Here is a 25199-nt window from a genome sequence, read left to right on the forward strand (position 1 = left end):
TTGCTGAATCAAGGTAGCATTATTTTCAAAGAGTTTGTGGGCTGTGACACCATGTTAGATTTTTACTAGCTCTGGATTAAAGTGGTTGTAAAGACAATAATTTTTTTTTGCCTAAGCCCCTATTCACATCGGCGCCATTTGACATGCGATTTGACGGGTTACATTGCATGTCAAATCAGAGCTTATTGCCGGTGTTCTGCTGAGTAAGGTCCCCCTGGCAGATAATGACCCCCCTGTACTGCACAGCGCTTGCGCAGGATGAACCACAACGGAGCCGCCGAAAATAGTCGAAGCTGAACAGCTGTACAAGGCGCTTGCGCAATGACCACGTCATTGTGCCAGACGCTGCCGCACACTCTCGATGCTCGTGTTACTCTGCAAGGGACGGGTGTATTAGTGTTATATCATGTAAGGGGCGGATGGCTACAGAAGAGGCCGAATTTTACATTAATGGGCAGAGCTGTTTGTGGGGCGTGATTAAAGAAATGAAGGACGGGTTTTGCAATGTGGATGGGCGAGTTTGCACGACTTATTTAAGTAACTAACAATATACTCTGGCAAGTATTGAAATTGCCCATCAAGATTGCAAAACCCGCCCTTCATTTGTTTAAACATGACCCACAAAGACGTGTAGTTTATTGTTAAAACCACCCTTAAGTTATTAGTTTACATGATATTACACTAATACACCTGCCCCTTGCAGAGTAGCACAAGCATCGGGAGCGTGCGGCATAGTTTGGCACAATGTCGTGTTCATTGCGCAGGTGTTGTGTACAGCTCACAACTGTTTATGTTCGGCTATTTTCGGACGTTCTGTAGTGGTTTGTACTGTGCAATCGCTGCGCATGCGCAGTATGGGGGGGGGGACCATTTCAGCAAGACACCGGCAATAGGAGCATCCCAATCAGTGCGACGCCAACTTTGCGGCGCCGCACTGATTTCCAAAAGTAGTTCCTGCACTGCTTTTGGCGACTTCGGGGGGGGGGGGGCGATTTCAATAGACATGTGCATGAACCCACACAGATGTTTTTCAAGTCGCCCCCGAACTTGGACTAAAATGCGGATTTAAAATCCTGCGAGTTTAGTTGAACTCACATGATTTCAAAGCCGCGTTCACTGTGAACAAGAGCTAAGGGTCAGTTCACACCACAATTTCTGCATTCCAAATTTGTTTTTGCATGCAAGTTTGATGCGTTCTGGTGCACTTTTGATGTAATCTGGAGCATTTTCCTTTATCTCAGAGCCGCTTTACAATAGGAATTGCACAGGAATTCACTGCACATTCCTGTGCAACTCATATGCAGTTCAGTGTGGTGCAATTACAGCCCAATTATTTGCTTGCACTACTTCTGGAAACTCATTGCAACTGGATTGCATGATACTGTACCATGTGATCTAGTGTAGGCAAATGCACTGCATTTGCAACCTGCATTTAGGTGGGTGTTGTTAACACTGACACACGCTGCAGATCGTAACTGCAATGCGTTTTGAATGCAGTGCGGGAATCTTGCACGGAACTCGGTTTTCCAGCACACCATTCTGGTGTAAACAAGGCCTTAAATTGTTAGTAAGTTCCATTTAAAAAAAAAATGCTGACAGGCTGGGTGTTTTTGAGAGAAATTACCCTATCGGTCTTTTCTGTCAAAAATGCTTCCTCCTGCCTTTCAGTCGTCATGTGCACTGAGCCGCAATTGCGCAGCCCAGCAAACATTTAAGGCTCCAGACCTGTGCCACAATGATGTGACGTCATTGCGGGCCAGCCATTCAAGTGGCCTAAGGCACAGAACCTGGAAGGAAGTCCAGGGGCGAAGATGGAAGCACCTGGGGCCCGCTGGTTAATCACACTGCAACACTGGAGGGCACAGTTTGACAGGTAAATCTGCCATAATGTGCTAATATGCAGTGCATACTAGCACATCAAGGTATAACCCACCTGGGGGCCCCTAAAAGAAAATACAGTTGAATTAACTACTGCTTTAATACATTCTCTGCAGTAAAAAATGTCCCAATATTGCCCCCCCCCCCCCAAATACTTACCTGAGTCCTCTCTCTCGATCCAGCGCTGTGCTTGTCTCCAGTGTCTCGATCCTCTCTCTCTGCATTCACAGGACTGAGAGACATTTGGGGGTTATTTACTAAAGGCAAATCCACTTTGCACTACAAGTGCACTTGGAAGTGCAGTCTCTGTAGATCTGAGGGGGGCATGCAAGGAAAATTAAAGAACAGCATTTTTGCTTGTACATGATTGGATGATAGAAATCAGCAGAGCTTCCCCTCATTTCAGCATTTGCCCTCAAATCTACAGCGATCTACAGCGACTGCACTTACAAGTGCACTTGTAGTGCAAAGTGGATTTGCCTTTAGTAAATCAACCCCATTGTCTCCTGCTGCTGTCAATTAAATCCTGAAAACAGTGGGCGAGGCCAGGCTGCACTGTGGGTGTCTATGGATGCATACAACCTGGCTTGGGAGCAAGCCTGCACCTGTGCCACCATAGGAAGTGACTTCCTATGGTGGTACATGGCGAAGAAACACCCGCAGTGAATCTTAGAAGAGGAGCTATATCAGATCTGTGTGTAATCCAGTGTAAGGGCCGGTTCACACCAAATGCAGTCTTTCTGCATCAAAAATGCATTGAAAGTAGATTATGATTCAGATGGCATAGTTCACACCAGTCAGTTCCAGTGCAAAAAATAAAATTAGAACATGCTGCATTTTTTCTGCACTGAACTGTACTGGAACGTGGCAAAATGCATCAAATCATAATCACCTTCCTTCACACTAGTGCAACTTCTGATGGACACAGAATGACAAAGGAAATCACATTGTTTTCATGGTGTCCTGTGAATTTAGCCCCCCCAGACTTCTTTGGTAAACACTCACATTAGTCATGTGATTCCTATGCGACTTTGATATGATAAGTGTTTTTTTTTGTTTGTTTTTTGCTTGCTCACCTCTCCTCCCAGGTCATCCTTGCTGTCTAAAATCTCTCCTCTGAAACACATTCTGTTCACACCTGAGAGTAGCGCAAACATGCGATCTCACTCGCCTTTTCTTTTTTTCCCCACAAGAATGGGCTGCCCTATGCGTGACAAATGACTCAAAGTAGCTCAAGAACCTTTTTTTTGTGGAGCAATGCGTGTTTGTTCAGTGCGCGTTTTGGTGCAATTTTAACGTGTGTTATTGTGTGACAAATGCATGGCAAAACTTGTGAAGGATAACTGGGATTGGGGTGTCATTAAAGACTGCAGTCATATCTGTGCATTTCCAAATGTACAGAAAACGCGTGATTTGCCATTATGGAGACACAAGTGCAATGTGGGTTTAAAGTGCATTTTTTTTTTTTTATATTAAACAAAGGTTTTATTGAATAGAAAAACATATTACACTGCATACATGTTAAATTGGTTTCATACATAGACATAAAATGACCATTGCATTGCAGAACTCAAACACTATAGACAAGCAGCAGGTACACATTACCCTAAGGGCCAGCTCTATGACTGCATATATTGCAAATAAAAGGACATCGTATTAAGAGATACTCATCCTAATAAGTATTGTAGGTTTCCATGTTAACACCACACTATCCACAGGTATCGGATTCCTGTAGCCATCGATCCCATATCTTGTTGTATTTATCATGACAGCCTCTATTAATATATATCATTTTTTTATACGGTAGAGTATTATTCACTTCGAGCTTCCAGTCCACCACCTTAGGGGTGATTGTCTCATCCAGTTTTTGGCTATGATTTTCCTAGCTGAGAATAGCGTCTCATGTACGAATATTTTGGTGTACTTGTCCATGGTATCCGGTAGGACACCAAGGAGGCACTGTTTTGGGTCCAACGCCAGAGGTATCATGTAAGAATGCCACAATTTGTTTCCAGAACCCCTGTATTCTAGGACAGGCCCAAATTAAATGAAAAAAGGTGCCCGTTTCCACTCCACATAGTAAACTTAGTGTGGACTGAGAACGTTTGTACCTTGCCACCCTGAGAGGTGTAAGATATGCCCTGTGTAAAATATAGAGCTGTGAAAGGTGGTCTGACATTTTAGGGGATATTGCCTTGCATGTCTCCAACGCCTCCTCCCATTCCTCATCTGCCAGTGGGCCCACCTCCCTCTCCCACCTAGGTTTTAAATCATACGCTAGTTTGGTAGAAATTGGGGTGGAGAGCATGTTATAAAATGCTGAGATCAATTTGTGTGGATCAGTGCCCTTGATTATTGCCATAAGGGCGTTGGGGGTAGGGTCTGGAATGGAGTCCTGAAACTGAGACTGTGTAGCGTGATGGACCTGCAGATATCTATAGAACAATCGGTTTTGGATGAGGAATTCATTTTTGAGCGTATATAAGGTTTTAAGGCTTCCAGCTCCTAGTATGTGGTGTAGATAGAACACTCCATGTCTGATCCATACACTTGCATCTTGTATTTTAGTGAATTCCTGTAGGTGTTTGTTATGCCATAATGGCTTATAATCATTATACCGTGGGATGTCCAGCTTCGAGGAAGCCAGGTCCCATATCCTCCTATAGTGGTATAGCATGGTGAGCCTATGTCCCCCTTGCGTCAGCCCCTGCGTTCCCGCCCCTATCACACATAGCGGGTCTTTGGTAAGTTGCGCCCATCTGGGACATAGTAGAATTAAAAATCTCTCGCCATCCGACTTATCTATGTGGAATAATTGCAATAGTTGGGATGCGACATAATATAAATTGAAATCGGGTAAGGCCATGCCTCCCAGATCTGTGGGATTCTTGAGGGATTGCCACGTTCATTTATGTCTGTTAGCGCCCCACACAAAGGGCTTTAAAAGGGCCTCTAAAGATTTAAAGTGTTTCAGGGGAAGATATACCGGGGTATGCCATAAAACGTAAAGTATTTTAGGAAGAAGGACCATTTTAATAAAATTTATGCGGCCCCAGATCCTGAGTGGAAGTCGAGACCACACCCTCACTTTATTTTTGACCAAGGAGATCAGAGGTTCTATATTAAGGGGGATATAATCAGCTGGGGATCTAGATATGTGTATCCCTAGGTATTTAATGACACTGACTCTTTTTAACGGAAGACTAGCCTGGGACTCCGAGGATGAGAAGCTGTCAAGTGGTAGAACCTGAGACTTATCCCAGTTGATCTTTAACCCCGAGAAAATTCCAAATTGTTCAATCGTGTGGAGTGCAGTCTGCAGGGACAGGCCCGAGTCGGCCAAGTACAATAATGTGTCATCTGCATACATGCTAATTTTCTCAATCAAGGAGCCCATTGTCAGACCTCTAATCTCCGGGTTTGCTTGGATAGATATCGCCAGTGGTTCCGCCGCAAGAGCATAGAGCAGTGGGGACAAGGGGCAACCCTGTCTAGTGCCTCTGCTGAGGTCAAACATACGAGACTGCCACCCATTGGCCACCACTTTGGCAGTGGGTGCTTGATACAACAGTTGTACCCACTGAATGTATTTGGGACCAAAACCATATTCCTCCAAGCATCTCCAAAGGTATTTCCACTCTACCGAATCAAACGCTTTTGCCGTATCTAGGGTCACCACCACCCGTGTTCCAACCTCCTCATGTGTGGCCTGCATATTTATAAATAGTTTCCTAAGGTTAAATGAGGTGTTCCGACCGGGCATAAAGCCCGCCTGGTCCGTGTGGATTAATGATAGGATGACTTGATTAAGCCTAATGGCCAAGACTTTGGCTAGTATTTTAACATCAACCTGTAACAAGGTTATGGGGCGGTAAGACTCTGGGTATCCTGGATCCTTCCCTGGTTTAGGGATTAGAACGATTGTTGCTTCGGTCATGGAAGGGGGTAGAGCTCTAGATTCAAAAAGATGATTGTATGAGGTCAATAATTTGGGGACAAGAGTGTCGCTGAATTGGGAATAAAACTCAATTGGGAGGCCATCTGAACCTGGGGATTTAGACCTGGCAAAACTAGCTATGGCCGTCCGTATTTCGTCCGCAGTGAGGGGTGCCTCCAAGAGGCCAATTTTTAAAGTGCATTTTTGAAACACACTGCAAAGCGTACAATTTCTGTGTGGTTGCTGCACATTCGGAAACAGGCAAATGTAAACACAACCTAAATAGCAACTCAAGCGCGACGTCCATTTCCCGCACATTAGCAAAACGTGTGGCAAAATGCACATTTCCTGTGCAGCTTGCTGTGCATTCAGAAACACTCATATGTGCCTAAATAGTAACGCAAGCGCGATGGGAGTTTGCCGTGCATTAACGAAGCACATGGTAAAACATTTGTTTTCTGAGCAGGTTGCCTTTATGATCAGGCCATTTTTCACTATTCGCCATGTCATGCAACACTACGCGTATGAAATTTATATCATTTTTTTTTTCACAAAAATTGAGCTTTCTTTTAGTAATATTTGATTACCACTGGGTTTTTTATGCTATAAAAAAAGACTGGAAACAAAAAAAAAATATTGTAAATATTTTTTACTTTTTGATATAAAACATATCCAATAAAAAAATGAATGAATAAATAAAATGCCTTCATAAATTTAGGTCAAAATGTATTTTGCTACATGTCTTTGTTAAAAAAAATCCCAATAAGGCCGCGTACACACGCGCGGACTGTTCGCCCAACTTTGTCCGCTGAACAGTGTTTGGGCGGACAGTCCGCTCGTGTGTGGGCTTTCAGCGGACAGTTTCAGCGGACAGTTTGACGAACAAGGTTTTTCGGAAATTCCGTAAAACTGTCCGCTGAAACCTTGTTTCAGCGAACAGTCCGCCCGTGTGTAGGCTTGTTCGTCAAACTAAGTTCCGCGCATGCTCAGAAAGGATTTACACGCCGAAAGTTATAATGCAGTGTATAGGACGTCGTATTTTTCGTCCCGTCGTACGTGCCGTTCACGTCATCGCGCACGGTTTCAGCAAACTGTTCGTTCGTCGTGTGTGGCCATGTCCGTCCATGCTAATTTTGAGCGGACTGTTTGCCGAAACTGTTGGACGGACAAAGTTGGGCGAACAGTCCGCCCGTGTGTACGCGGCCTTAGTCTATATTAATTAGTTTGCGTGAAAGTTATAGCATTTACAAATGACGGATGGTATATATTTTTTATTTTATTTTTTATACTACAGTGCCTTACAATAGTATTCACACCCCCCTTGGCTTTTTAACTATTTTGTTGCATTACAGCCTTTAGTTCAATGTCTTTTTTTTTTTTTTTTTAATCTTTATTTAAGTTTTTTTTTCCATACAAAAAGCATAAAAAATAGTATATATATACATATGCACCCTACTCTCCCCCCCCCCCCCCCATAGCCCTACTACCTCTTCATATTTCTTCGTTGATTTAAACAGTTTCCATTGCTTCCATTTCTTTCAAAATTTATTTTCCCCGCTCTCCTCATCCTCTTCCCATCCCTCCATTCTATACATATCCTCTACTTTTCCTATCCATTCCCTCAATTTTGGGGCTTCCACCTGTCTCCAATTTTTTGGTATCAAGCTCTTTGTTACGTTTATTAGATTTCCTATGAGGCCTTCTTTGTACTTTTGAGTTGGGGTGTCTGTACCATGGAAAAGACATGTCCATGGATTTTCTAGTACCTGAGTTCCTGTTATTATTTTTATTAAAGTTAATGTTTCTCTCCAGTAATTTCTAATTTTTGGGCATTCCCACCAGATATGTGCCGCACTCCCTTGCTGTCCACACCCTCTCCAGCACATCCCGAGTTGCTCTTCCTGGTATCTCCTCATCTTGTCTTGTGTCCTATACCATCTAGCAAGGCTTTTGTAATTCATTTCTACTGTATTAAGATTTTTCGATGTCCCGTGTGTTAGGTGCAAAAATTTTTCTATATTCTGTTTCTCCCCTCGTGGCCCTATTTCTTCTTCCCATTTTTTTATATATATAGGTACCTCCGTCTCGTCCACTTCTCCCAGCATCTTATATATCTGTGAGATATTTACTCTTATTATTTTCCCCTCACACATCCGCTCTAAGACGTTAAGATCTGTTCCGCTTCTCAATGGTTGTGGCAATGATGAGACAAAATGTCTGAGCTGGAGGTACCTCCATCCGTCTATATCCATGTACTCCTGTAATGTTTCTAACGTGTTTATTTTACCCGCATTTATTATGTGCCTCAATTGAATATCTTCTCTTATAATCCAGTGTCCTCCCATAGTGCTCTTCCCCGGTGGAAATAAGTTATTTTCTTTTAATGCCATTAATGGAGAGTTGTATTTCCACTTATTATGCTTGTGAATTCCGTCCCATATTCTAAAAACGTTTTTTGTGAGTGCAAGTGTTGTTGGTCCGAGTGACCTGTGTTTTAGGGGTATCCAAATTTCCTTTCCTAATCGTGTCTCTGCAGAGCTGTGTTCTATTGCCACCCATCTTTTTTCATTATCTAATTTTGTCCACTCCACCACCCGTGTTAATACTATAGATTCGTAATATTTCTTAAAATCCGGTACTTTTAGACCTCCCCTCTCTTTTCCCAGTTGTAATACCTTTAAGGCTATTCTAGGCTTCTTATTTTTCCAGATGAGCTTGGTTATTAGACGTTTAATAGTATTAAAGTAGACTGGAGGAATATATATCGGTAATATATATCGGTAACATCTGTAACTTGTATAATATTTTTGGTTGTATGATCATCTTAAGGGCATTAATCCGGCCAAACCAGGACAATGGTTTCGTCATAATTTTTTTGTATCTTCTCTTACTTCGCACAGTAGGGGGATATAGTTTATCTCATAGATTTTCTTTAATGAGGCTGCCAACTTTATACCTCAATGTCTCATTCAATGTCTTTTTAATCTGAATTATATGTGATGTATTAGAACAAAATAGAAAAATATATACATAAAACTATTTTTCAGAAATAAAAAAACTGATACCGTATATACTCGAGTATAAGCCGAGATTTTCAGCCTCTTTTTTGAGGCTGAAAGTGCCCCCCTCGGCTTATACTCGAGTCATCGCTGTCTGCCCGCTCGATCAGCGTGTCGAGCAGACAGACAGCGGCCATTCTAGAATTCAAAAGCCGCGCCTCCGGCTCCGCCTTCGCCTGTGATAGGCGGAACACTGAATTTCCCAGCAGCCTGTGTTCCGCCTATCACGGGCATCGTCTCATCCTCGTACTACGGACGAGGATGAGACGATGCCCGTGATAGGCGGAACACAGGCTGCTGGGAAATTGAGTGTTCCGCCTATCACGGACATCCGATAGGCGGAACAGCAGTCAGTGGGAAATTGAGTGTTCCGCCTATCACCGACGGAGGCGCGGCTTTTGAATCCTAGAATGGCCGCCGACGAAGAGCTGAAGGACGGAGGCTCGGCTCGGGACGGGACGGGCCGGGCCGGGACGGGCCGGGACGGGACGCAGGCTGGATGGGACGCAGGCTGGACGGGACGCAGGCTGGACGGGACGCAGGCTGGACGGGACGCAGGCTGGACGGGACGCAGGCTGGACGGACACAGGCAGGCTGGACACAGGTAGGCTGCACGGACACACACACACACACACACATACACACACACACACACACACACACACACACACACACACACACACACACAGATGCATGGACACACACACACACACACACGGATGCATGGACACACACACAGGGATGGATGGACCCACAGGGATGGACGGACACACAGGGATGGACAGGCATGTCTCACCCTCGGCTTATACACGAGTCAATAATTTTTTCCAGTTTTTTGGGGGTAAATTGGGGGCCTCGGCTTATATTCGGGTCGGCCTATACTCGAGTATATACGGTAATTGGAATGTACGTATGTATTCACCCCCTTTGTTATGAAGCACATAAAAAGCTCTGGTGCAATCAATTACCTTCATAAGTCACATTAGTAATTAGTGAAATGATGTCCACCTGTGTGCAATATAAGTGTCACATCAGTCATTACATATACACACCTTTTTGAAATGCCCCAGAGGCTGCAACACCTAAGCAAGAGGCACCACTAACCAAACACTGCCATGAAGACCAAGGAATTCTCCAAACAAATAAGGGACAATGTTGTCGAGAAGTACAAGTCAGGGTTAGGTTATAAAAAAATATCTAAATCTTTGATGATCCCTAGGAACACCATCAAATCTATCATAACAAAATGGAAAGAACATGGTACAACAGCAAACCTGCCAACAGACGGCCACACACCAAAAATTACGGATTGGGCAACAGAGCGCATTAATCAGAGACGCAGCACAGAGACCAAAGGTAACCCTAAAGAAGCAGAAGAGTTCCACAGCAGAGACTGGAGTATCTGTACATAGGACGACAATAAGCCGTACGCTCCATAGAGTTGGGCTTTATGGCAGAGTGGCCAGAAGAAAGCCATTACTTTCAGCAAAAAACAAAATGGCACGTTTTGAGTTTGCGAAAAGGCATGTGGCAGACTCCCAAAATGTATGGATGAAGGTGCTCTGGTCTGATGATACTAAAATTAACTTTTTGGCCATCAAAGAAAACACTATATCTGGTGCAAACACATCACATTACCCAAAGAACACCATCCCCACAGTGAAACATGGTGGTGGCAGCATCATGTTGTGGGGATGTTTTTCAGCAGTCGGGACTGGGAAACTGGCCAGAGTTGAGGGAAAGATGAATGGTGCTAAATACAGGGATATTCTTGAGCAAAACCTGTGCCACTCTGTGTGTGATTTGAGGCTAGGACGGAGATTCACCTTCCAGCAGGACAATGACCCCAAACACACTGCTAAAGCAACACTTGAGTGTTGTGAACACCAGACCTCAATCTAATAGAAAATCTGTGGTCAGACTTAAATATTGCTGTTCACAAGTGCAAACCATCCGACTTGAAGGAGCTGGAGAAGTTTTGCAAGGAGGAATGGGCAAAAATCGCAGTGGCAAGATGTGGCAAGCTTATAGAAACTTATCCAAAGCGACTTGGAGCTGTGATAGCCACAAAAGGTGGCTCTACAAAGTATTGACTTTATGGGGGTGAATAGTTATGCACATTGACCTTTTCTGTTATTTTGTCCTTATTTGTTGTTTGCTTCACAATAAAAAAAACAAAAAAAAAATCTTCAAAGTTGTGGACATGTTCTGTAAATTAAATGATTCAAATCCTCAAACAATCCATGTTAATTCCAGGTTGTGAGGCAATAAAACACAAAAAATGCCAAGGGGGGGGGGGATACTTTTGCAAGGCACTGTATTTCCCATTGGGATGCATTGGCTAATGCCCTTATTTAATATGCTCTTAAAGCAAACCTATCTCTCCTTCGTGTTCTCGTGTTCTTTGTTCCTAAGATTTTATCTCAATTCATGCCTTATAGCAAAGTTCGTAGTTTAGGGAAGTTGGCTCCTTTGAAATTCAGTGTCTTTGTATTATGTTTCCTATTTGTGTGATTTTTACTAAAGCAAATTAGACCCACGTGCACTCGCAGACCCACGTGCACACACAATACACAAATATACACAATACTCAAGTACTAAAGATCCACACACACTACTCAGACAACACTCAGGTACTCATAATACACAGGTACTACCTGACACTAATACTCAATACAGCCCACATGCACTCGCAACACTCATGTACAATACACAGGTACACACTCACACTACACAGGTACTATGACCCCTGTTATAACCTCCTGTTTTGAACTCTGGTTTTTAACTCACCACTTAGTTCAGTTCCACTTGGTCTAAGTTCCAGCAGGCTCAAAATTAGTTCTACAGAAAGTTATATAGACCTGTGACCAAGTAACCACTCCCCTTAATTAGTAGTCTGAAGGAAGGAAAGAAAATAAAGGCCGTTTAAAAAGTGACAGAAAAAGGTGTTAAAATGCTGCAAGGAAAAGTCCCAAAAAGAACCTAAAAATGCAACACAGCAATCACCAGCAGTCAAAAGCAAAACTTGTTCACACTCTCCACTCATGATCAATGGTACATGATGACGTGGTGCCTTTTGGGCACCACGTCATCATGTACCATTAATACATTACTCAAAATGAACATACATATTCAGGTCAATATTACACCTGTCAATTAGGGATGAGCTGAACACCCCCCGGTTCGGTTCGCACCAGAACTTTCGAACGGACCGAAAATTCGTACGAACTTTAGAACAAATTGAAGTCTATGGGACTCGAACGTTCGAAGTAAAAATTGCTAATTTTAATGGCTAATATGCAAGATACTGTCCTAAAAAGGGTTTGGGGACCTGGCTCCTGCCCCAGGGGGGACATGGGTCAATGCCTAAAATGTTTTTAAAAATGGCAGTTTTGGCGGGAGCACTGATTTTAATGAAAATTAAAGTGAAAAAAAAAAGTCAAATATTCCTTTAAATATCGTGCCTGGGGGGTGTCTATAGTATGCCTGAGAAGTGCCACGTGTTTCCCGTGTTTAGAACAGTCCCTGCACAAAATGACATTTAACGGAAAAAAAGTCATTTCAAACTGCTTGCGTTTTTAATGTAATATCTGGTTCCGGCAATATGGATGAAAATCATTGAGAAAAATGGCATGGGTAGCCCCCCCTGCCCATTACCAGCCCCTTTGGGTCGTGTACGGATATTAAGGGGAACCCCGTACCCATATTAAAAAAAGGAAAGACGTGGGGCCACCAGGCCCTATATACTCAGAACAGCAGTATACAGGCGGTGCAAACAAGACAGGGACTGTGTAGATTTGTTGTGTTAAGTAGAATCTGTTTGTAATTTTGAACTGTTACATTTTTAAAGTGTAGCTCCAGTCAAAAAATCTATTTTTAAGCTTTTTGGAAAACATAGGGAAGGGTTATCACCCCTGTATAATTTGTTTTGCCGTCCGTCTTTTTTCATCTCACTTCCTGTTGTCTCCTTCCATTTGCAAGTAGGAGATGTTTGTAAGTTGGATGTTTGAAAGTAGGGGCCTGCCCTATATGCTCTGCAGAAATGGTGGAACAAGGTGTTGGTGTTGCCACAACATTGTAAGCCCTCAAAGTGACTCTTGGTGGGCACTGGAGCACCCTGCTATGAATGATTATATCAAGAATTGTAATCACATGCCATTGTTGAACAGTGGTAGAAAAATTTACCTTTGGTGGTTGTGGTGCTGGTGCTGGTGCAACAACACTATAAGTCCTCACAGTTACTCTGGGTGGGCACAGGAACGGGCCCTGCTGTGAAATATTATATCAAGAATTGTAATTACATGCCCCTGTTAAACAGGGGCTGGAAAATTGGGCCTTAGGCACTGGTGCTGGTGCCACGACACTGCAACCTCTCCCATATACTCTAGTTGTGGTGCAGGAATGAGGCCTGCTGCAAAGCATTGCATCAAAAATTGTAATTAAACGCCCCTGTTAAACAGGGGCTGAAAAATTGGGCCTTAGGCACTGGTGCTGGTGCCACGACACTGCAACCTCTCCCATATACTCTAGTTGTGGTGCAGGAATGAGCCCTGCTGCAAAGCATTGCATCAAAAATTGTAATTAAACGCCCCTGTTAAACAGGGGCTAAAAAATTGGGCCTTAGGCACTGGTGCTGGTGCCACAACACTGCAACCTCTCCCATATACTCTAGTTGTGGTGCAGGAATGAGCCCTGCTGCAAAGCATTGCATCAAAAATGTAATTAAACGCCCCTGTTAAACAGGGGCTGAAAAATTGGGCCTTAGGCACTGGTGCTGGTGCCATGACACTGCAACCTCTCCCATATACTCTAGTTGTGGTGCAGGAATGAGCCCTGCTGCAAAGCATTGCATCAAAAATTGTAATTAAACGCCCCTGTTAAACAGGGGCTGAAAAATTGGGCCTTAGGCACTGGTGCTGGTGCCACAACACTGCAACCTCTCCCATATACTCTAGTTGTAGTGCAGGAATGAGCCCTGCTGCAAAGCATTGCATCAAAAATTGTAATTAAACGCCCCTGTTAAACAGGGACTGAAAAATTGGGCTGGTGGCATCACCCAGAACCAAAAATGTTCTTCCAACATATCAGCAGAGGAGGAAGAGGATAGACAATCAACATAACAGGACAGTCACTCAGCATCAGCATAGGCAGTCTTGAAGGGATGTGATATTTAAAAAAAAAAAAAATTATTTGGTTACATCAGCTTCAGGTGCTTGGTAGCTGTGGGTGATCCAGGACTGATTCATCTTGATGAAGGTCAGTCGATCAACTGAGTCGGTGGACAGGCGCACCCTGTGATCGGTAACAAAGCCACCAGCAGCACTGAAGGTGCGTTCCATTGTATGCTGTGCAAGCTCTGGCCAGTGATCCATCCTCAAGACCCAGTAAGCCAGAGGATTTTCGGTGAGAAAGGTGTCCAAGTCTGACCTTGCCCCTAGGTATTCCTGCACCATGTAAATCAGACGCTGGCGATGGTTGCTGGAACCGATCATACCTTGGGGCTGCGGACTAAAAAATTGTCTGAACGCATCGGTCAGACGGCCACCTTCTCCACCGCTCCTTCTGACCGATGCCTCAGCAACACGTTGTCCAGGACCAGAAGTTTGTAACCTCCCAGTCTCTGGGAACGCGTTGCACAGACCTTTCTGCAAGGCCTCCCGGAGATGTCTCATCCTCTGCTCCCTCTGCGACGGCAAGATAAGGTCGGCAACCTTACCCTTGTACCGTGGATCAAGGAGAGTGGCCAGCCAGTAATGGTCCCTCTCCTTGATCTGAAGAATACGAGGATCCTTCCGCAGGCATTGCAGGATCAGGTAGGCCATGCAGCATAGGTTAGCTGAGGCATCCGGTCCGGAGTCCTCTGGGTCAATAAGGACAACATGATCCGCAGCTACCTCCTCCCAGCCACGTACAAGTCCACGGGTTTCTTGGGACTGTAAATCATCCCTACAAGACTGCTGCTGCTGCTGCTGATGCTGAGTGCCAGCCTCCACCTCCATGCTGACACAATCATCCTCCTCCTCCTCGTCCTCTTCCTGTGTGATGGGTGGGACAGCAGGAACACTGTCTGGATAAAGGGGGCCTTGAGAGGCAAGGAAGTCCTCCTCTTCCCGCCTCTGTTCTGCCTTAAGTGCGCTGTTCATTATTCCACGCAGCGTATGCTCCAAGAGGTGGACAAGAGGTACAGTGTCACTGATGCATGCACTGTCACTGCTCACCATCCTTGTGGCCTCCTCAAACGGTGACAGGACAGTGCATGCATCCCTGATCATGCCCCACTGGCGTGGTGAGAAAAAACCGAGCTCCCCTGACCCTGTCCTGGTGCCGTAGTCGTACTCATTGATGGCCCTCTGTTGTGTGTGCAGCCGCTGCAGCATGGCCAACGTTGAGTTCCACCTGGTGGGCATGTCACATATAAGGCGGTTCTTGGGCAGGTTCTACTCCTTTTGGAGCTCAGCCAGCCGAGCACAGGCATTAAATGATCGGCGGAAATGCACACAGACTTTCCTGGCCTGTAAGCCCGGGTACCTGCCCAAGAACCGCTGCACCACAGGTTAAGGACGTGAGCCACACAGGGCACATGGGTCAGTTGTCCCTGTTGGAGGGCGGAGAGGAGGTTGTTGCCATTGTTGCAAACCACTATTCCTGGCTTAAGCTGGCTTAGTGTCAACCACCTCTCGGCCTGCCCCTGCAGAGCTGACAAAATATCTGCCCTAGTGTGGCTTCTGTCCCCCAAACAAACCAGCGCAAGCACGGCATGGCATAGTTTTGCCTGCGTACTTGCGTAGCCCCTGGAACGCCTATGGAGCACCGCTGGTTCTGAGGACAGAGCACTGGAAGAGACCATAGAGGAAGAAGAAGAGGAGGGGGTGGAGGAGAGAGGTGTGTCACAACCAGTAGTAGCATTTCGGAGGCGTGGTAGCGGAACAACCTCCAACACTACTGCACCTTGTCCTGCATCCTTCCCAGCTGCCAGAAGAGTGCCCCAAAGACAGGTAACGTCCCTGTCCATGCCTGCTGGACCATGAGTCAGCGGTAATATGCACCTTACCGCTGACCGCCCTGTCCAGCGAGGCAAGGACATTGCCTTCCACATGCCGGTAGAGAGCCGGAATCGCCTTCCGTGAGAAAAAGTGGCGTTTGGGAACCTGCTACTGAGGAACCGCACATTGTACAAACTCACGGAAGGGGGCAGAGTCTACCAACTGAAAAGGCAGCAGTTGAAGTGCTAGCAATTTAGCCAAGCTAGCATTCAACCGCTGGGCATGTGGATGGCTGGGAGTGAACTTCTTTCGACGGTCCAGCAGCTGGGGCAGGGAAATTTGCTTGCTATAATCGGACGTGGGTGTACTGCTAGCAGAGTGCCCGGAAGCACTTGGCTGTGACACACCTAATTCAACACCTTCATTCCTCTCAGAGCAGGTTTCAGAGAGGACTGAAGGTCTAGTGCGGTTGGAGATCCCAGCTGATGAGGAGCAAGGAGAGGTCTGCTTTGTTCTTTGGTGTGGGTCTTTGAGGTACGCTTGCCAACGAGCTGCATGGTAGGTCAACATATGTCTGGTCAAGCATGTGGTGCCCAAGCGGCTGATGTTTTGGCCACGCGAGATACACTTGAGACATATGTTGCAAATAGCAGCGGTGCGATCTGATGCACTCGTCTCAAAAAAGGCCCACACCAAAGAACTTTTAGAATAACACGCAGAGGCAGCGCCCTGCACAGGCGGAGCTCTGCGGTGTGATTCAGTCGGTGTGCTGCCCCTAAGCTGGCCCCCGGAGGGCATCCTGCCTCGTTGGACATGTGCCTCCTCCTCCTCTCTCCTACCAGGCACCCACGTGGAGTCAGTGCCCTTATCATCCCCTCCATCTTCATTGCTGGAGCAAACCTGGCAGTATGCTGCAGCTTGTGGAACATGACTGCCAGATTGCTGTCCTTCTTGAGCATCCCCTCTCTCTGCGCTCTACTGCCTTCCTCTAGCTGAGTATCATCATCAGAGCCTACAAAACACTGGGCATCCTCCTGGAGCATGTACCCAACACTGTGCTCAAAGAGTTCAGGAGACTCCTCAGGAGGACGTGGTGGGTCTAGGGAAGGAGTCACTGATGATGACATTGAGAGGAGGGAAGACGATGCGTTGGCAGCTGCTTTGCTAGTACCCTGAGCCTGGGTGAGAGAGGATGAGGAGGATGAAGAGGGCTTGGTCATCCACTCTACCAAGTCTTCGGCATGATGCGGCTCAACACGTCCAGCTGCCGAAAAGAAGGACAAGCGTGTCCCATGGCCACGTGCTGATGATGACGATGCACCGCATCCATGACCAGCACTGTTGTCTCTAGACATAGAGTCTGCTTGCCCTCTTTGATCAGCTCGCACCTGTCTGCCCCTCCTTGTTGGCCTTCCAGACATGGTAATGGCCAGAAGGGAGATGGGAAAACCAGCAATTGGGTAGTGTATATTGTGCTGGAGGCACACAACACCCACTAACTCCTGCAGATGGCAGATGGCTCAATTAGAGAAGAGCTATATAGGTGTATATAGCGGTGTATACTGCAGTCAGGGCACGCAGACAGCACGCACAATCTCCTACAACTGACTGCAAGCTCTATTACAAAAGAGCAATATAGCTAGCTATATAGGTGGATATAACGGTGTATACTGCGGTCAGGGCACGCAGACAGCGCGCACAATCTCCTACAACTGACTGCAAGCTCTATTACAAAAGAGAAATATAGCTAGCTATATAGGTGGATATAACGGTGTATACTGCGGTCAGGGCACGCAGACAACAGGAACAATCTCATACAACTGACTGCAAGCTCTATTACAAAAGAGCAATATAGCTAGCTATATAGGTGGATATAACGGTGTATACTGCGGTCAGGGCACGCAGACAGCATGCACAATCTCCTACAACTGACTGCAAGCTCTATTACAAAAAAGAGCAATATAGCTAGCTATGTAGGTGGATATAACGGTGTATACTGCGGTCAGGGCACGCAGACAACAGGAACAATCTCATACAACTGACTGCAAGCTCTATTACAAAAAAGAGCAATATAGCTAGCTATGTAGGTGGATATAACGGTGTATACTGCGGTCAGGGCACGCAGACAACAGGAACAATCTCATACAACTGACTGCAAGCTCTATTACAAAAGAGCAATATAGCTAGCTATATAGGTGGATATAATGGTGTATACTGAGGGTCAGGGCACGCAGACAGCATGCACAATCTCCTACAACTTACTGCAAGCTCTATTACAAAAGAGCAATATAGCTAGCTATAGGTGGATATAACGGTGTATACTGCGGACAGGGCACGCAGACAGCACGCACAATCTCCTACAACTGACTGCAAGCTCTATTACAAAAGAGCAATATAGCTAGCTATATAGGTGGATATAACGGTGTATACTGCGGTCAGGGCATGCAGACAGCACGCACAATCTCCTACAACTGACTGCAAGCTCTATTACAAAAGTGCAATATAGCTAGCTATATAGGTGGATATAACAGTGTATACTGCGGTCAGGGCACGCAGACAACAGGCACAAACTCCTGCAGATTGCTAACAGCTCAATTACAGAAGAGCAAGAACGCAAAATCGGCCGATAATGAACGGTGTATACTGTGTTGAAGGTACACAGAGAACACCCACTAACTCCTACAGACACCAACACACTACACAAGTCCGCCGTGCTGCCGGCCTTATATAGTGTGGGGCATGTACTACACAGCCTGAGCTATGATTGGCCACAGGCATCCTGCCTGTGGCCAATCATGGCTCTCCTTGCTGCCAGCGCTGTGATTGGCCAAGCATGCGGGGTCACAGTGCATGCTTGGCCAATCATGAGCCAGCAATGCACTGTGATGGCGCAGTGCATTGTGGGCCGTGAGTGCCACACGAATTTGGCGCGAACGGCCCATAACGTTCGGTATTCGCCGAACGGGTGAACATCCGATGTTCGAGTCGAACGTATGTTCTACTCGAGCAAAAGCTCATCCCTACTGTCAATAGTATTTGTTGGGGCAGTGTCTGCAGAGGGCACATCCATCATCCAGGGGAACCTCAAAAGATGCCGCCTCCCCTGATATCACAAACTCTGCAGGCAGATGTCCTGCCATCTGACTTTTCCCAATACCATCTGGATTTCTATTCAAAACCTGACTGTCAAACTCTCGTCTGACCCACATACGATTTTTACTGTAATTCTCATCTATTCCCCTGTATCAGGAACCGTAATACATTTCTCACATAAACCTATTATTGAACTGGCCCTTCCATCTCATGAGGTTTGTCCACTGGTGCAGTAAACAAGCCCTTCACTGACTCCAACAACTTACCAGCACCATCCTGGACCACAGCAGTAGAAATGCTTCCCATCTGGCTGTTAAGAGACGAAACCTCTGACATTTGTGTCCCATTTTCTATTTCTCAAAAAGCTTCTCCCATAAACCACAACTTCAGGAAATAATCAGGCAGCATACCCAGAGGCAACCTTTAACATTATTAATAAATTCTGAAACAGACTCTATAAGAAGACCCACACAAACCTGCACAATCAATATCCTGACTATTCCCAAATCCTGGTCCCAGGATTGGAGATTTCCTCCCGCCCGGATAACTATGAAATCTTTAGGCTCCAGGTCCCAAACAGGATTCTACCAACTACGGAGGAAACTGAGAAAACTGTTTCCTCCAAATAAAACAAGTATCCTGAAGCCCCTCAACCCGCCTAGTTGAGAATCCTGGTTGACATACACCATAAAAGGTAACTGCAATGTCACAATAGAAAAAACAAAAGTCATTCACACAGAGAGGGTTATCTACAAAGAGGGAAATAGCGATACCTCTCTTGGGTGTATAGGTAACAATAATAGGTCTATGACCAAACAAACATGGAATTCCCAGTAAGTATTTAGTATGCAGAAAGCATGGATAAGAAATAAAAAAAAACATTCTATTACCAAAGAGAAAAAAAAAGAGAGTGGGGATGAAGGAAAATGCAAGGCCCAAGCACGTGGAAGAACAAAGTTGGGTATCCAATAAAGGATGACGAGAGGCAAATTTAGAAGAATGTCGGAAGTGATTCCAGACAGACCACGTGAGAGTAAAAATCATCAGTTTTATCTTTTTCCCAGGAGATTAGATTTTCTGAATGGTAAATGGATTCTTTCTCACAGCCCCACTTTGCAAAGAATGGTGCCTGTGTTTTATGCCATGTTATTGTTATCACAGTATGTGTGGAAGTCAGAAAGTGTCAGAGAAGACTTTTTTATTTTGTTTATAGGATGCTGGCACCGTTGATAGGAGAGCGATAAGAGGAGAATTATTGATTCTGTCCCCAACTAAATCATAGTAAAGGGGAAGTATTTTGTCCCAGAAAGGAGTTATGACAGGGGGCAAGTGCTCCAAATATGATACCCGGGGCTTGCAAATATCTCCAGCAGGTGTTTGGAATCAAGGGGTCTATTTTGTGTAGAGTAGTAGGGCATTGATACCACCTAGTGAGGAATTTGTAGTTGCGCTACTGTGCTCTAGAAGGGATGAAAGTCTTATAAGTAAATGTCAGTATCTTGTCCTAAATTCTTCACTGGGAATATTAGGTTCCTGTTCCCATTTGTTGATAAAATGTAGGACATGTAGTAGCGAGGCATTCAGTAAGACTTGATATACTGTATGTGAGATAAGGGGTGTTCCGGCCTGGTAGACTGGGATAGCAAGAACTCAAAGTCAGCGAGGGGTCTGGTTAAGGCAGTCATGGGCCCATAATGGCAAGGTAATGTTGGAGTTGAGAGTATTTCAGCCAAGCTACTAGCCTGCTTATAACAGGTCGCTAACAAATGCGACAAGGGAAGCAGTGTGCTGTACCACAAGGTATGGCAAAGCAGGGGTTCATCCTCATTTTATCATATAAGAAAGCAATATTGGTGAAGAGTGGGAAGAAATGCTACCATTTCAAAGAAAGGTGATAGTGGGCTGGGTCTGGTCACAAGTACCATATTTGCCGGCGTATAAGATTACTTTTTATACTTAAAAACATCCCCCAAAAATGGGGGACCGTCCTATCCATGGGGTATAAAATGTGAACCAAGCTGGCCCAAAATGAACATTCTTAATCTGTCAGCCCGCTGGATGTGCGGTAATACTGTATGTAGCTTCGGCTGAGCCAATCACGGCGAGCGATGTATCAATGAATACAAAGCCTGCTCGGATTTGTATTCATTAGTAGTATACATTGATCGCCTTGATTGGCTCAGCACAGTATGCTGTTTGTAGCCAAAGCTAATGTATATACTGTATTACCGCACATTCAGCGGGCTGACAGATTAGAGGGTGTAAAAAAATGGCTGGTAGACAAGATCCCATCATGGCTTCAGCAAAAACAAGGAAATATAAAGCCAGTTTCAAGCTGAAAGTTGTAACCTTGGCCAAGGAACATAATAACATAATAACTGTGCTGCTGCAAGACAATATGGAGGATGACTACTTGTGTCAAGATGAAGGGGAAGCCAAAGCTGAAGCCACACCATCGGATTCAGAATTAGATCTATACGATGACTGTCTTACAAATGTATCAAAAGATGTCACTGATGAACTTATGATATCAGAGGATGAACATGATGAGAATTTTGAAGGATTTTAAGTACCAGTAAGTCATAACCATTTTAATTAAAATTATTTAAATCAAATCTGATGTTTTTAAATGGTGTTGCCTCGGAAAGGTGGTAGTCTTATATGGCGAGTATAGCCCAAACTGGAAAATTAGGGGGTTGTCTTATACGCCCAGTTGCCTTATACGCCGGCAAACATGGTAGTCCTTTCCCTATGTAAGAGTCCCATATACAACGTGTGGAAGTCACTAGAAGGGGCAAGGTATCTGTATGTGGGCTGTTGTTAGGGTCTGTCAATGGCAAATACGTGATGTCAGGAATGAGTAGATTATTTTCACTGGCTTTCCATAACTTAGAGTCTCAGCTATGGCACCAGGCAAGAATCCTGAGTAAAAAGAATGCATGGTGGTACAAGAGTAGATTTGGTAGAGCCAAGCCTCCTCTAGATTTAAGTAGGAAGAGCATGGAGCAACAAACCCTGGATTTTTTTTGTGTTACCAAATGTAGTTTCATATGATTGTGTTAATATGAGAAAAGAAACCCAAAGGGGGTCTATCGGGACTGTCTGAAAAGTATATAGCAATTTGAGCAGTATGTCCATCTTAATGACATTCATACATCCGAACTAGAGATATGGGGCTTGTCATACGATTTAAGACAAGTGCGGAAAAGTGAAATTAGAAGTGTGTACATTAGACCCGAGAATTAGAGAGATCATTTGGGATATAGACTCCTAAATACACTGCTCAAAAAATTTAAGAAACACTTTGAAAACACATCAGATCTCAATGGGGAAAAATATCATGATAGATATCTATACTGATCTGGACTGGGTAATGTGTTAAGCCGCGTACACACGGGCGGACTGTCTGGCCAACTTAGTCCGCCGAAACACATTTCAGCGGACAGTCCGCTCGTGTGTGGGCTTCAGCGGACTTTTTCAGCGTGCAGTCTGGCGGACTAAGTATTTCGGAATTTCGGTAATACTGTCCGTCGGACTCGCATTTCGGCGGACAATCCGCCCGTGTGTATGCCAGTCTGCCGTACTTTTGAAATGAGCGGACTTTTCCCGCCCGGAGAAAAGTCCGCTCATTTTGAGCGGGTATCCAGGTAGGTGGGGCCAGCGAAGGAGACGTCGCTGGCCCCGCCGCCTGGTATGGACTTAAAGGGGAACCCCAACGCCGAAAAAAATCGGCGTGGGGTCCCCCCCAAGTCCACAACAGACCCTTGTCTGAGCACGCTACCCGGCCGGCCAGGAAAGGGGGGCGAGCCGTACCAGGCCGCGTGCCCTCAACATGGGGGGGTGCCTTGGGGAAGGGGGGGCGCGCGGCCCCCCCACCCCAAAGCACCTTGTCCCCATGTTGATGAGGACAAGGGCCTCTTCCCGTCAACCCTGGCCGTTGGTTGTCGGGGTCTGCGGGCGGGGGGCTTATCGGAATCCGGGAGCCCCCTTTAATAAGGGGGCCCCCGGATACCGGCCCCCCACCCTATGTGAATGAGTATGGGGTACAATGTACCCCTACCCATTCACCTGTAAAATAAAAGTACAAAAAAAACCACAACACACGAGATAAAATACTTTATTGCACAGCTCCGGGGGTCTTCCGTCTTCGGGGGTCTTCTCGCCGGACTCCTCCGCTATCTTCTTGTAGCTCTTTTGCTAGCGGAGGAGTCCAGCTTTCTTCCTCGCCGCCGGTCTCTTCTCCCTACTTTGGGGGTCTTGTCCCCCTCTTCGGTTCTTCTGCCGGGCCACCGCGCCTTCTTATAGCTCTTTTACAGGCGGTGGCCCAGTCTTCTGTCGCCGCCGCCGCCGCCTTCCGTTCTTCTTCTTCTTCTCCAGGAGATGTTGCCTCGACGATCTCTCTGGCCGGAATGCCAGGGACGCACTGCGTGGCCACTTATATAGGGACAATGGGGCGGTGTCACATGGCTTTATGTCACATGGGTTGGTGTCACATGGTGACCCCGCCCCTTACGATGTCATAGTCCCCATGTGACATCAACCCATGTGACTAACCCATGTGACACCGCCCCATTGTCCCTATATAAGTGGCTGCGCAGTGCGTCCCTGGCATTCCGGCCGGAGAGATCGTCGAGGCAACATCTCCTGGAGAAGAAGAAGAAGAAGAAGAAGAAGAAGAAGAACGGAAGGCGGCGGCGGCGGCGACAGAAGACCGGGCCACCGCCTGTAAAAGAGCTATAAGAAGGCGCGGTGGCCCGGCAGAAGAACCGAAGAGGGGGACAAGACCCCCGAAGTCGGGAGAAGAGGCCGGCGGCGAGGAAGAAAGCCGGACTCCTCCGCTAGCAAAAGAGCTACAAGAAGATAGCGGAGGAGTCCAGCGAGAAGACCCCCGAAGACGGAAGACCCCCGGAGCTGTGCAATAAAGTATTTTATCTCGTGTGTTGTGGTTTTTTTTTGTACTTTTATTTTACAGGTGAATGGGTAGGGGTACATTGTACCCCATACTCATTCACATAGGGTGGGGGCCGGTATTCGGGGGCCCCCTTATTAAAGGGGGCTCCCGGATTCCGATAAGCCCCCCGCCCGCAGACCCCGACAACCAACGGCCAGGGTTGTCGGGAAGAGGCCCTTGTCCTCATCAACATGGGGACAAGGTGCTTTGGGGTGGGGGGGCCGCGCGGCCCCCCCTTCCCCAAGGCACCCCCCCATGTTGAGGGCACGCGGCCTGGTACGGCTCAGGAGGGGGGGCGCTCGCTCGCCCCCCTTTTCTGGCCGGCCGGGTAGCGTGCTCAGACAAGGGTCTGTTGTGGACTTGGGGGGGACCCCCACGCCGATTTTTTTCGGCGTTGGGGTTCCCCTTTAAGTCCATACCAGGCGGTGGGGTCAGCGACGTCTCCTTCGCGGGCCCCGCCTACCTGGAGACGCGCTCGAAATGAGCGGACTTTCCTCCGCGTGTGTGGGCGAGTCCGTTCATTTCAAAAGTAGGGCGGATAGTATGGCGGACTTAGTACGCCGTATTTGTCCGCTCAAAAAGTGGTGTGTGTGGTCAAGTCCGTTCATTCGAAAGTATGACGGACTGTCCGTCGGATTGTCTGACGGACTAAGTTGGCCAGACAGTCCGCCCGTGTGTACGCGGCTTTAGGAATGAAAGGAGGCCACATTGTTTGATGGAAATTAAAATTATCAACCTACAGAGGGCTGAATTCAAAGATACCCTGAAAAGCAAAGTGAAAAAATGCAGTTGGCTAGCCCATTTTGCTGAAATTTCATTGCAGCAATTCAAAATGGTACTCAGTTGTTTGTATGGCCCCCACATCACAACAACTTCAGGGCATGCTCCTAATGAGATGACGGATGGTGTCCTGGGGTATTTTCTCCCAGATCTGGACCAGGGCATCACTGAGCTCCTGAATAGACTGAGGTGCAAACATAATGTCCCAGAGGTGTTCTTTTGGATTTAGGTCAGGTGAGTGTGGGGGCCATTCAATAGTATTAATTCCTTCATCCTCTAAGAATTGGCTGCATATTCCCGCCACATGAGGCCGGGCATCGTCGTGCACTAGTAGGAACCTAGGATCCACTGCACCAGTGTAGGGTCTGACAATGGGTCCAAGAATTTAATCTCAAAACATAATGGCAGTCAGGGTGTCATTGTCTAACCTGTAGAGGTCTGTGTGTCCCTTCATGTATATGCCTCTCCAGACATTACTGACTCAGCAAACTGCTCATGCTGAACGATGTTACAGGCAG

At 46.2% G+C, this 25199-nt stretch overlaps 1 protein-coding gene across 1 annotated transcript in view; it reads right to left on the reverse strand.

Moving 5' to 3' along the window:
* The window catches only part of LOC143924351 (caspase-3-like), a 123506-nt gene that overhangs the window by 6511 nt on the left and 91796 nt on the right, over positions 1 to 25199 (reverse strand). The window lies entirely within an intron of this gene.

This window comes from Lithobates pipiens, unplaced genomic scaffold, assembly GCF_037356315.1.
Source record: "Lithobates pipiens isolate NorthernLeopardFrog02 unplaced genomic scaffold, aLitPip1_a1.2 Scaffold_22, whole genome shotgun sequence".
NCBI lineage: Eukaryota > Metazoa > Chordata > Amphibia > Anura > Ranidae > Lithobates > Lithobates pipiens.